Here is a 14,546-nt window from a genome sequence, read left to right on the forward strand (position 1 = left end):
GATAGATAGATAGATAGGAGATAGATAGATAGATAGATAGATAGATAGATAGATAGGAGATAGATAGATAGATAGATAGATAGATAATGAGATGGATAGATAGATATGAGATAGATAGATAGATAGATAGATAGATAGATAGATAGATAGATAGATAGATAGGAGATAGATAGGAGATAGATAGATAGGAGATAGATAGATAGATAGATAGGAGATAGATAGATAGATAGATAGATAGATAGATAGATAGATAGATAGGAGATAGATAGATAGGAGATAGATAGATAGATAGATAGATAGATAGGAGATAGATAGATAGATAGATAGATAGATAGATAGATAGATAGATAGATAGATAGATAGATAGATAGATAGATAGATAGGAGATAGATAGATAGGAGATAGATAGATAGATAGATAGATAATGAGATGGATAGATAGATATGAGATAGATAGATAGATAGATAGGAGATAGATAGGAGATAGATAGATAGGAGATAGATAGGAGATAGATAGATAGATAGATAGATAGATAGATAGATAGATAGATAGATAGATAGATAGATAGATAGATAGGAGATAGATAGATAGGAGATAGATAGATAGATAGGAGATAGATAGATAGATAGATAGATAGATAGATAGATAGATAGATAGATAGATAGATAGACATATGATTAGTCAGTGCACCACAAGCCGGACCAATCACGCGGCCAACAGGGCACTGTTTAACTGCAATTGTGGCCAATCACAACTGCAGTCTCTCAGTGAAAGGGAGGAGCGCACTGGTAAAGTCTGCAGCCTGTATTTGGCTGCCGGCTCCCCAGGTAACAGCCCTCCCCCAGCGTCACCCACAGCTGGCTCGCGGTAGTGAGACTGTATCTGACAGGGGGCTCATGGGTCCTAGTTTGCTTAGGGGCCGGGTCCCAATTGAGACCCCTAGCAGTACGCCAGTGCATGTACAGACAATTGTGCAGAATAGAAATGGATGCAGAAACAGCAAGGATTTACCTGTCAAGCAGGTATAAAGGCAGTTGTCAGTGTGATGATTCTTTATGGTGTGATCTGGTGGTCTGTACTGAGCAGGCGGGAATGGAGTGGTTGGAAGGAGATCCTCCCCATACAGGCTGTTTAAGATGACATCAATTGGATCATGAGCGCCCCTCCGGCTTCAGAAGCTGGGGAGCGCTGGCAGCGGGAAGCCTTCGGAGGAGGTGAGGGGGAGCGCTGCATAGTATGAGATCAGCTGCCGATACGCAACTGATTTCCAGTCAAAATCCGCACCAATGGTGCTCCAGCGCTCCAGCTAGGAAACAAGCACACGGCGCTCCTCCCTGACTATTTTGAAACGACCCTGTCCTTTTTATAGTGATGGAGGTAAAAATCATACGTCATGATAAGCCCCGCCCCCTGATGTGTTGGCACTTTGCGATTAAAAAAGACGGTTTTGGGTTGCAGTTTGCGCACTTGGTCTCCAAAGGCCTCCCTCACACAAGCGGCTTTCAATGCTGCGTTTACTGTAGTTTCAGCAGCGTTATGGCACAGTTGAAAACGCAGCCAAGAATGCTAAAAAAAAGTCCATACTCACCTAGCAGGTGCCGGCGGTCCCCGGCGGGGCTCTCTGTAGTTAGCTCTGCTGTCCCCCCCTCGCCGTCTCGCGGAAAGAGGAGACAGGGCGGGAGCTAGTATGCTAAGCTCCTGCCCCATCTCCGCCCGTTGTTGTAGCCAGCAATGGGGAGGGGCGGGGCAAGGCTTAGCTCCGCCCCACCCCTTCCCATTGCAAACAGCCGGGGCGGAGAGGAGCAGGGTAGAGAGTGGGAGTTTAGCAGTCATGCTGCTGAACTCCCTTCCACCTCCCTTCTCCAGCAGCTGTCATTGGCTCCCATAAGAGTCTACGCAGCCGCCAGTGACGTAAAAGCGGCCAGACGAAATGCACTCTCTTGGCCGGCCAGGTGCTTTTAGGCTGCGGAAATAAGCCCATGTGAACTGATGCATTGTAAACCAATGTATCAGTGGGGCAGCGTATATCGGCCGGATGGGAAAACCCAGACGATATACGCCTTTGTGAAAACCAGCCTAAGGAGGAGTAGAGGGGATAATGGCCTCATGTGATCTGGACTCTATGCTTCTCTTAATACATCCCAGAATTGTGTTTGCCTTTTTGGCTGCTGCATCACATTGTTGACTCATGTTCAGTCTATGATCTATTAGTATACCCATGTCTTTTTCACATGTGCTGCTGCTTAGCCCAATTCCTCCCATTCTGTATGTGATTTCTTCATTTTTCTTGCCCAGATGTTGGACTTTGCATTTCTCCTTGTTAACCCCTTCCTGCTCCAGGACGTACATTTACGTCCTGCAGCGTCAGGGTATTATGTAGAGAGGTCGCGGAGTGACCTCTTTTCATGTACTGCGGATGTCAGCAGTTTATTAGAGCTGACACCCGCGGACAATAGCTGCAATTGGCCGCGCGGAAGGTCGCAGCTATTAAAGGGGTTGTCCCGCGCCGAAACGGGTTTTTTTTTTTCAACCCCCCCCCCCCGTTCGGCGCGAGACAACCCCGATGCAGGGAAGTAAAGAAAGTTTACCGGAGCGCTTACCTTAATCCCCGCGCTCCGGTGACTTCAATACTTACCGCTGAAGATGGCCGCCGGGATCCTCTGTCTTCGTGGACCGCAGCTCTTCTGTGCGGTCCACTGCCGATTCCAGCCTCCTGATTGGCTGGAATCGGCACGTGACGGGGCGGAGCTACACGGAGCCGCTCTCTGGCACGAGCGGCTCCATAGAAGACTGCTGAAGACCCGGACTGCGCAAGCGCGGCTAATTTGGCCATCGGAGGCCAAAAATTAGTCGGCACCATGGAGACGAGGACGCTAGCAACGGAGCAGGTAAGTAAAAAACTTTTTATAACTTCTGTATGGCTCATAATTAATGCACAATGTACATTACAAAGTGCATTAATATGGCCATACAGAAGTGTATAGACCCACTTGCTGCCTCGGGACAACCCCTTTAATCCTTTAAATTCTGCTGTCAATTCTGGCATTTAAATCCCCCGATGTTTGGGAATCCTGTATGGCCCCCCTCGCTGAGATTGCAGGGAGACATGCAGGTGTCATGGCAGCCGGGGCCCAGGTCAGCCTCAGCAGACTGCCCATCAAGCCGACCTTGTGGGGTGGCTTAAAGGAGATGTCCCGCGCCGAAACGGGTTTTTTTTTTTTTAAACCCCCCCCCCCGTTCGGCGCGAGACAACCCCGATGCAGGGGTTAAAAAAACCACCCGCACAGCGCTTACCTGAATCCCGGCGGTCCGGTGACTTCAATACTTACCGCTGAAGATGGCCGCCGGGATCCTCTATCTTCGTGGACCGCAGCTCTTCTGTGCGGTCCACTGCCGATTCCAGCCTCCTGATTGGCTGGAATCGGCACGTGACGGGGCGGAGCTACACGGAGCTACACGGAGCCCCATAGAGAACAGCAGAAGACCCGGACTGCGCAAGCGCGGCTAATTTGGCCATCGGAGGCCAAAAATTAGTCGGCACCATGGAGACCAGGACGCTAGCAACGGAGCAGGTAAGTAAAAAACTTTTTATAACTTCTGTATGGCTCATAATTAATGCACAATGTATATTACAAAGTGCATTATTATGGCCATGCAGAAGTGTATAGACCCACTTGCTGCCTCGGGACATCTCCTTTAATAAACTGCCTGTCAGATTGCAGCATGACGTAATGCTATGGTATTACATCAAACTGCAGGAGTGAACAAAACACTGTATGTTGTGGTCGTCTGGGAGGACTAAAAGAAAGTGTAAAAATAAGAACAATAAAGTTTTACTCATTGTTGAAAAAAAGGATTAAAAGTTTAAATCACCCCCCTTTTGCCATATCTATAATAAAAAAATCTAACTAACTAAAACAAAAATACATATTTGGTATCGCCGCGTCCGCAAAAGTCCGATCAATCAAAGTAGCGCATTATTTACCCCGCAGGGTGAATGTCATCCGGAAAAAAAGATAAAGAGCACCAGAAATGCACTTTTTCAGTCACCCCGTCTCCCAGAAAAAATGCAATAAAAAGCGATCAAAACGTCGTTTGTGTTCCGAAATGGTACCAACATAAACTACAGGAAGTCCCGCAAAAAATGAGCCCCCGCACAACGACGCCGACGGAAAAAGAAAAAAGTTATTGCGCGCAGAAGATGGCGCAGAAAATTGTGAAAAATTAAATGTCTTTGAAACAAAATAAAAGCAAACAAAAACATAAAAAACTGATAGCAGTTTGTTAAGCAGCGACCGCAGCGACCGCAGAATACGGGGGTTAGGTCTTTGCAGTTTGTGCGCCGTAGAAACAAGACGCACCAAAGATGGCGGAATGTCGTTTTTTTTTCATTTTACTCTACTATAACTTTTTAAAAGTTTTTCGGTACATTCAGTAGCACCAGTGAAAAACAACAAGCCGCAGGCAGCGACGCGATGGAGGAAAAAAACGGGCGGCGTCATTAAGGGGTTAATCATTCTGTTGGCCGCCGCCCACTGTGCAAGCCCTTCTAGATCTTTTTGAATCCTCTCCCTCCCCCCCAGCTTTGTGTCCCCTCTGGTCACTCGGCCCCCAATATAAGTCCCAGTCCTCCCAAGTGGGACCAATACAATCTACAGCTCCCCCTGGAGGCAAGAGGCCGCGTAGCCATGGCAACGGAGATGTATGGTGGCAAAAATGATGGCAGAAAGATATTTTTGGGGGGCTTCTTCTATTTTTAGGTGTTCCTGTATAAATGTGGTGTGTGATTGCACACAGGATCAGCCTGTCGTATTTATTGCATCAACGCCGTAAAGTAAAGCTGCCCCAGAGGGTGCCGTGAACGCAGACCCCGCCCCGTTAGTGCAGAGTGACCCGGCGGGCGCCCCGATGACCCTCGGTCAGGGGACGGATGTGCGCCAAAGTCTACAGTTACAGAAATGTGACATTTCCGGGGGGGGGGGGGGCAGTGACTAGCCGTTTAAGTGGATTGCGCAATCAGCGGCCCGCTGTGACTAATAGTGACGCCACTCAGCAGCCGTGAGGCAGAATGACGTCATTCGCTGGTTGCCATGGCGCTCGGCGTCCCGCCCAATGATGTCAGAGCCGGAAGTCCGTGTAAAGTAAAGATGGCCGCCGGAAGCAGGAAGTGACAGACGCTCGGGCTCCGGATAGCGGAGGCGTTAACGGACAAAGTAGTAAACAGACGGAGCGGCGGCGGTGGCTCTGAGCTCTACCGGGAGGCGGCGCTGTCCTGGCCGGAAGTAGAGAGGACCTCTGTGGTGAGAGCTTCCTGTGGGGCTGGGAGGTGTGGGGGCCCGAGGGGCCACAGCCCTTGTACCCCGGGTGCCCCCGAGGGCCGCGTACAGGCGCCGTGCTCCCTGTCCTTGTGTTGGCTGCCAGACATACATGTTCCATGCGTGTATTACATGAGGAGCCTCCGCAGGCCCAGTATTACGGACCGCAGTCCGTGGGGTGACCATACAGCCCATACAAACGGCGTTCGCCGGTGTGAATGACCCCTAAATGTAGCTCCTCCCCTCTCTAGCCGCCTGCGGCCGACCGTGGCGGGTGGCTAGGGGGTTGGAGCAGTCCACCACTTGTGTGGGGGTGCGCCGCAGCTCAGAATCCAAGATGGCAGACGCTCCCTACATTATTCGGAAAAGGTGGTTCCATCTGCGTCCGGACCTCGCTGCGGCTCCCGTAAAACAACATGGCCGACCAGATCCGTCCCGCGGGCCTGATGTGTGGTATATAACGCTAATCGTAGACTTATGGTGGGGCCCGGCTGCCAGGGCCGCTGTGTTTGGGGGAGCGCCGCGGCCTCTTCCCTGTTGGTAGCGCCGTCTGTATGCAGCCCGGTCCCGTTCAAGTGAATCGGATTGAGGCGGAGTACCAGGCGCTACCACCACACAATGAGTAGCGCTGTGCGCGGGCTGCAGGGAAGAGGCCGTGGTGCCCGCCCGAACGCTGCAGATGGCGGGGATGGAAGCTGCGCGGCAGCGCTCTGATACGGAGGCCGTGGTGCCCGCCCGAACGCTACAGATGGCGGGGATGCAAGCTGTGCGGCAGCGCTCTGATACGGAGGCCGTGGTGCCCGCCCGAACGCTGCAGATGGCGGGGATGGAAGCTGCGCGGCAGCGCTCTGATACGGAGGCCGTGGTGCCCGCCCGCCGTACCGTCTGACCACAACCTGCTGCTGGACGGGCGGGCTGCGGCTCCTGATGATGTTTGTCCTGCAGCGATATCACATGGGACGCCTCAGCTTCTCGCTGGATGGCGCAGATCTGGATGTGAGTCCTTCAGTGTGAACGCCGACAGCGACTCAACAACAACTCATCTGCTTATTCATCATTCAGGTTGGGATTCCTTTAGGAGCGACTCCCTGTTTACTGTGGAGGCGGGCGGAAGCGATCGCCGCTCCGCGGGACCTCCGTGCGCCCCGAGCGGTCGTCGCGCCCCGAGCGGTCGCCGCTCCGCTGGACCTCCGTGCGCCCCGCGCGGTCGCCGCTCCGCTGGACCTCCGTGCGCCCCGCGCGGTCGCCGCTCCGCTGGACCTCCGTGCGCCCCGCGCGGTCGCCGCTCCGCTGGACCTCCGTGCGCCCCGCGCGGTCGCCGCTCCGCTGGACCTCCGTGCGCCCCGCGCGGTCGCCCCGCTGATTTGATATCTGTGATGGAGCAGTCTAGGTTCCCCTGCAGATCTCCCATGTGAACATGCCCTTGGGCTATGAAGACCCCGCTGCTGGTGACCCCCATACAGATTGGTTGGCCATTTGTACCTACACTTACAGCGCACTATCCCCTGTGTCCAGTGAGGGGCCACAGCCCTGCGTTGTCTAGGGCCAGATGCCCACGGATGTCACATGTATTAGATGACGGCTGCCCCTTGATTTGGAGAACCAACTCTGCAAAATATTTAATAGATCATTGCTAATCGACGCTAGAAAATAAAGTTTACTCCGGTCTCTGCAGCCCCGCCTGGTCTACAGGATGCCATTGGCTGCAGCTAATATCGGAGCTCGGCGATCAATCACTGAGCTCTACGATTGACTGGAGCCCTCGTGACGTCCTATAAACCGTGCAGAATGGAGACCAGAGCGGAGGCAAGTATATGACTATTGGATATCTTACTGCATGGGGAAGGGGTGGCTCTGAGGTCGTACAATTCGGATAACTCCTTTTAATAATATACTGACTAGTAATTATTAGGAAATTATAGTTCCAGCGTTTCTGGTGGCGCATTGCACCACACAGCTGTACTATATGATGCATCCAGTATGATCCCCACACATCACACACAGCTCTACTGCATCCATTATGATCCCCACACATCACACACAGCTCTACTGCATCCATTATGATCCCCACACATCACACACAGCTCTACTGCATCCATTATGATCCCCACACATCACACACAGCTCTACTGCATCCATTATGATCCCCACACATCACACACAGCTCTACTGCATCCATTATGATCCCCACACATCACACACAGCTCTACTGCATCCATTATGATCCCCACACATCACACACAGCTCTACTACATCCATCCTGACTCCACACATTACACACACAGCTCTACTACATCCATCCTGACTCCACACATTACACACACAGCACATCACTCACACACACAGCTCTGCTACATCCATCCTCACCCCACACTAAGGTTGGGACATCGACACACAAATATCGATAGTCTGTTTAGCGATAGTCGATACTATCGATTATTGTAAAATATTGGTGGAAAACTATCCATATTTCGATATATCGACTTTTTTAAATGCTGTATAAAAATAAACCGGTCTGGGGTTAATAAAGCAAAAATCAGCAAAAAACATAAGTTTTCTTTTAAAACCTTAAACTGTTGAATTTCTTATTAAAGGGGTTGTCCCGCGCCGAAACGTTTTTTTTTTAACCCCCCCCTGTTCGGCGCGAGACAACCCCGATGCAGGGGTTAAAAAAACAAACCGGAGAGTGCTTACCTGAATCCCGGCGGTCCGGCGTCTTCATACTCACCTGCTGAAGATGGCCGCCGGGGTCTGCTCCCTCCGTGGACCGCAGCTCTTCTGTGCGGTCCATTGCCGATTCCAGCCTCCTGATTGGCTGGAATCGGCACGTGACGGGGCGGAGCTACACGGAGCCGGCATTCTGCACGAGCGGCCGCATTGAAGAGAGCAGAAGACCCGGACTGCGCAAGCGCGGCTAATTTGGCCATCGGAGGCCGAAAATTAGTCGGCACCATGGAGACGAGGACGCCAGCAACGGAGCAGGTAAGTATAAAACTTTTTATAACTTCTGTATGGCTCATAATGAATGCACAATGTATATTACAAAGTGCATTAATATGGCCATACAGAAGTGTATAGACCCACTTGCTGCCGCGGGACAACCCCTTTAACTTCTAACTATTAATAACAGGAAAATAGATTAAAGTTACAGATGAAACATAGAATTAATATTCGGTCTGTGAGAAGAAGTAGTTTATCATTGGCCCCAATAATCGTTATCTAATGAGCCAAGAAATATTAATTCCTGTCCTAACACAAAGGAAAGGAACATGTGGTCACCGGACCACAAGACACGTACCTTCCTTACAAAAATCAATATTATACCGCCTTAAACTATCGATGTTACCGATATATCGGACATAACAATATGAATGAAAAGTATCGCCAAAGCATCAGCCATATAGCAATATTTTGATATATCGGTTTTCAATGTCCCAACCTTACCCCACACGTCACACAGCTCTGCTACATCCATCCTGATTCCACACATTACACACACAGCTCTGCTACATGGTATATCCATTAGGATCTGCGCCCATCACACACAAAGCTCTACTACATCCATCTTAATCCCCACACAAGACACACAGCTTGGCTCCTCCCACAGCAGTGACGTCACCACAGGTCCTTTAGCTCACTGGATCTCTGTGGTGGCAGCAGGTTGGTGTCTTGTGTCAGGATTGCGGAGTTGTGTCCTGAGATAATAACAGCTTAGTTATTCTCATTTTGTTATTTTTGTCCTCCCCTTTTCAAGAGCCCTAACTGTGGTGTTCTTCTGTCGGTCCGGCTCTGTGTTTTATGTACATTGTAGGACCTTCGATGATGTCAACAGGTTGCGAAGTGATGATGTCACCAGAGGTGGAGCATGAGAAACGCTCACATACTGACAAGTGGTCATTAGTAGTTTATCAATACACATTAAAGGGAACCAGTCACCTGGACGTGCTGTCCAATCTGCAGGCATGGTGTTATGGAGCAGGCGGAGCCGAGCGGACAGATTTATAGTTTATGGGGGAGATTCAGTAGAACTTTTAGAGAGTTTTGTTCATTTAGATCTCTGCACAGTTTGAGGTGGAGTCCAGTGGGCGGAGCTACCAGTGACTGACCGCCCCCCTGTATGTACTGTCATACACAGAGCAGATGATTGTGGAGATCAGGATTAGCTGTTGGACTTCAGCTTCTCAGCCAATTCGTTCTCTGGAATTAAGGCGCTGAAATTAAGTATCTGGTGGTGACCACGTCCTCCTCTGCATTCGGAGCCCATCCCGCTAGGCCGAGCCTGCATGTGTATAGCGGGCCGCTGGCCTTATCCCCACTTACACCGACTGATAATCGCTGCAACAAACTTTTAAAAAGTTTTGTAACTGAAAGTAATTCATTTGTTTCTGTAGAATCCTGCTGAATAATAGCGGCACGTCTCAGTTACAAGGTATTACATTTTTTTAATGCTAATATGAGAAAAAGCATAAAAGGTGGGTTTTTTTTGTGTTTTTAATTTTTGTACATTATTTTGATCTTTTTACACCATCTTTGTCCCTCTGAGGGACTTACACTGTAGCACCGATGATCACTACGTTAAGGCATTGCAGGACTTCCGTCCTGCCATGCCTTATCGCCTATTACAGCGATCACAGGCACTGGTAATACAGGACGCCAGTGTCTGGCGTCCTGTTGCAATAGCAACCAGCCGGGCTCTCTGCGATAACATCGCGAGAGCTGGCTGAAGTCACAGAGGGAGCGCGCTATCTCTGTGGACCCTTTCCTTGCAGCAATCTACTTAGATCGCAGCAAGGAAGGGGTTAGCAGTGGGGGACGCATCTCCAATGCACCCCCGCTGTCGCAGCGGGAGGCCGGCTACTAGTGACGACTGGCTCTCGCTGCGGGATAGCGCGAGATCGGTCATGATCTCGCGCTATCCCTATGACCTAAGGGTACGTCATGTTGCGGGAAGTACCCTGCCTCTAGGACGTACCCTTACGTCATGGGGAGGGAAGGGGTTAAGCAGGTTAATGGCGAGCTGACTGGATTAATTGTATCAGTAGACTTCCAGAAAATACAATGAAACAGCGATTGGATGACATTATTTGCGAAAGTGTCGCCCCCCCCCCCCCCCCCCCCCCATATTAATAAGCAGTATGTGATTATTCTGTACTTTTATGTGTTGTATGGGTGCTATACTGTAGCGCCTCCCCTTATTAGGGCTTCTTACCCAAATGATTTGACTTGTTACATTTATATCTAAAGAGAAAAAATGGTGGTGGTGGATAAAAGTAAGAAGCAAAGCGTTTGGGGGTCAGGGGTCAAAAATTTGAAGGTATAGCATGCTTGACTCCAGAATCCTGTATGTGGTAATTGTGCAGTTTTGGAGCCAGCGGTATGAACCAGAATTGGTCTATAAGCCAGCAGGGACCCCTGTAAGTCAGAGGAGAGGGTCTGACAAGAAGCTGCTAATCTATTACACAAAGCCAGCTGAGTCTCGCCCCAGCAAAATCTATTGTTTGCCAGGGATCTCGGGAGACCATGACGACTCTAAGTTAAAGGGGAATGGGAACTTTGTGTAATACTGTGCCTGGCCACTGCAGTAGGAATGGAGCTTTCTGCTTCCTTCAGCAATCAGCTCAGTGCATGAGAGCACCAATCTGGTGAGCAGTTGTGGGAATCCTGGCTGGCTGACCCTGCTTATATACTAGTGATGGCCTATGCTTCGCCGCTGTATCAGCGGTACGCCCTATGTTTGGGGCTGGTAAAAATATTGCGTGGCGTGCAAGGCTTCCCATTGAAAACAACGGGGAAACGCTTTCCGATCCGACTTCCCTGAAGTCATGCCAGGCGGTTTAGACACTAAAACACTTCGCATCCACGGAGAAATCGCACGTTCCCAAGCGCGATATCAGTCCAAGTTTCACGGCCCGATATCGCGCTCGTCCGTGTGTGATAAGCCCTATGCCTTGTGTGTACTATTTCACACTGGCCCCATGCGCCCAAACATCCCAGTAGAGAAGAATAGCCACGATCTAATTCCGAAATGAAGTAGCGTTTCCTCACCCATTCACATGAGCGTATCGCGCCACAAATACGCCGCATCCCGGAGATTCATGGTCATCAGAATGGCTTTTATTAGCTTAAAGGAGATGTCTCGAGGAAGCAGTGAATTTTTTTTTTTGCCCAGTCCCCCTAATTAAACATACATTACTAATTACCCCTGTAAATTACTTTCCTAGCTGGTTTCTACTTACCGTTCCAGCGTTTCAGCAACTTATAAAACTTTTTCCCAAGATGGCCGCCGGCTCTTTTCGCATCGCTTGCTGTAGCCCGACGTGCGCGCTCCCGAGACGCTACCAGCTATGTCTCCATGGCAACCAGACGCCCCGCAGCCGCCGACCGGACCCCTGGAGTGAACACGGCCGACCTGTCACCCACCGCCAGGCAGAAGGTAACCGGCGCAGCCCTTCCCCCCCCCCCCCCCCCCCCCCCCCCGGCCCAGCGCTAGTTCCCCCGGCGCAGCGACAGCCCCCCCATCACAGCGGCAGCCCCCCCGGCCCAGCAACAGCCCCCCCCCCGGCCTAGCGCTAGTTCCCCCATCACAGCGGCAGCCCCCCCCCCGGCCCAGTGCTAGTTCCCCCGGCCCAGCGCTAGTTCCCCCGGCGCAGCGACAGCCCCCCCCATCGCAGCGACAGCCCCCCCGGCCCATCACTTACCAGGACAGCTGGACGGCGGGACAGCTGGGCGGCTTCTCCGGACAGCTCGGCAGCTCTGCACCTTCCTCTAACAGAGGATGGTACAGAATGGCCGCTCCAGCGCGCTCCTGAGCAGTGACAGCTCGTCTGCGCATGCGCAGAAGAGCTGTAGCGGGGAGCACACTGAAGCGGCTCGTGCTGAAAGGAGAAGACCGGACTGCGCAAGCGCGTCTACAAAAGCAAGCTGCCGGCGAATTTAGACGGAACCATGGAGACGAGGACGCCAGCAACGGAGCAGGTAAGTGAATAACTTCTGTATGGCTCATATTTAATGCACGATGTACATTACAAAGTGCATTAATATGGCCATACGGAAGTGTATACCCCCACTTTGTTTCGCGAGACCACCCCTTTAAATAGCAAGATCTATCATTTGGCGCGGCCCCCAAAAGCCGACCATATGTATTTTTGACGTGCCCGAAAACTGCCCATGTGAATGAAGGCATTGGAATCCGTGTCACATGGTAGCAATTTACATCTAAATAGCCACATAAGAACGCCCATGTACATGAGGCCTGTGGGGTTGGACCACCTCTAGATTGGATACAAGATGTGATACGGGCGGGCATGGAGGCTCTAGTACCCTGTTGTACCACCTCTAGCTTGGATACAAGATGTGATACGGGCGGGCATGGAGGCTCTAGTACCCTGTTGTACCACCTCTAGCTTGGATACAAGATGTGATACAGGCAGGCATGGAGGCTCTAGTACCCTGTTGTACTGCCTCTAGCTTGGATACAAGATGTGATACGGGGGGGGGGCATGGAGGCTCTAGTACCCTGTTGTACCACCTCTAGCTTGGATACAAAATGTGATACGGGGGGGGCATGGAGGCTCTAGTACCCTGTTGTACCGCCTCTAGCTGGGTTACAAGATGTGATACGGGCAGGCATGGAGGCTCTAGTACCCTGTTGTACCGCCTCTAGCTGGGTTACAAGATGTGATACTGGCGGGCATGGAGGCTCTAGTACCCTGTTGTACCACCTCTAGCTGGGATACAAGATGTCCTACAGGCAGGCATGGAGACTCTAGTACCCTGTTGTACCGCCTCTAGCTTGGATACAAGATGTCCTACAGGCAGGCATGGAGACTAGTACCCTGTTGTATCGCCTCTAGCTTGGATACATTAGTTGTAATGGGTCCATCGCATTGAATGGCTGTGATTGCTTCGAGCGCTGCAGTGATTGGCTGAGTTGCGGTGCTCAGCGAACCAAACGGAGCAATCGCTTGCTGGTGGCAGGGTTTACAAACCCAGTTACCAGCAAGCGATCTTCTGTTGGCACTGAGAACTGCAAGGAAACCAGCAGTAACCAGTGGGAGGGACCTGTGCGGCGCATGCTCGGCAATTATAAGACATCCCCTGAAAATAAGACCGGGTCTAATTTTTGGAGAAACACTGTAGTGCTGCTCTTAACGTCCCACAAAATAATAGTTCCCCCATCATGCTCCCACATAGCAATAATGCTCCTTTGGTGTCCCACCTTACTAGTATTGCACCTTACCAAAAATTAATGACCCCTTGAAAAGTAATAGTGCTTCCCCTCAGTGTCCCTTTAAAAGATTATAGTTCTCCTTTAGGGTTAACACTGCCCATCAATGTCCCTATAATAATAGAAAAAAACAACCTTCTACTCGCCTGGCAGCGTCTGTTGGCCCAGTATGGGCGGTACGATGTGACATCAAGCTGCTGACTTCCTGTGCTTAGTCTGACGTCTTGTAGACCCCGTAGAGGACAGACTATGACTATGACTATGACTATGACTATGACTATGACTATGACTATGACTATGACTATGACTATGACTATGACTATGACTATGACTATGACTATGACTATGACTATGACTATGACTATGACTATGACTATGACTATGACTATGACTGGAACCTGTTCGCAAGTAGGGGACTAACTGTGTGTGATAGATATATATATTTCTTTATGTCGGCCCCCGCCATCTGTTTTTTGCTGTGGAAGCAATTGTATTTTAGCTGCGCCATTTTGGGGGAATATTAAAAAAAACATTTTTGGGTTTTGTTTTTGGCCTCGCACTACAACAGCGTGGGTGCATCGGGACAATGACCCCCACTGTTAACCCATTACATGCCACGATCTATGTAGATCACGACATGTAAACGGTCCACAGAGGCAGAGTGCTTCCTCTGTGACGTTCTCGAACTTCCACCATGTAATCTTAGGGTGCCATTGGGTTACCATTGCAGTAGTATGCCAGCTACAGGCGTCCTGCTTTGCCATTGCCTATGAGCACCTTAACAAGCGATAAGGCATTGCAGGACTTGATCATGGGTGCTATGGATCAGGGGCCCTTCAGGGACATAAAGTGCTATGGATCAGGGGCCCTTCAGGGACATAAAGTGTTTAGAAAAAAATTATAAAAAAATAAACAAAAACCTTTTATTCCCCCCACCCCACCCCCCACCTTCGTATTAGTATAAGAAAAAAGCGTAAAAATTAAACCCCCACACATTTGGCATC

At 50.5% G+C, this 14,546-nt stretch overlaps 1 protein-coding gene across 2 annotated transcripts in view; it reads left to right on the forward strand.

Moving 5' to 3' along the window:
- The first annotated feature begins 5,132 nt into the window (after nt 1-5,132).
- The window catches only part of SBNO2 (strawberry notch homolog 2), a 64,969-nt gene continuing 55,555 nt past the window's right edge, over nt 5,133-14,546 (forward strand). Inside the window, exon 1 of one of the 2 annotated variants that reach the window (XM_066604745.1) lies at nt 5,133-5,300. The gene's annotated coding sequence lies outside the window, so the exon portion shown is untranslated. The remainder of the gene's footprint in view (nt 5,301-14,546) is intronic. The other variant, XM_066604741.1, reaches the window with a different exon arrangement.

This window comes from Eleutherodactylus coqui, chromosome 5 (assembly GCF_035609145.1).
Source record: "Eleutherodactylus coqui strain aEleCoq1 chromosome 5, aEleCoq1.hap1, whole genome shotgun sequence".
Classification (NCBI taxonomy): domain Eukaryota; kingdom Metazoa; phylum Chordata; class Amphibia; order Anura; family Eleutherodactylidae; genus Eleutherodactylus; species Eleutherodactylus coqui.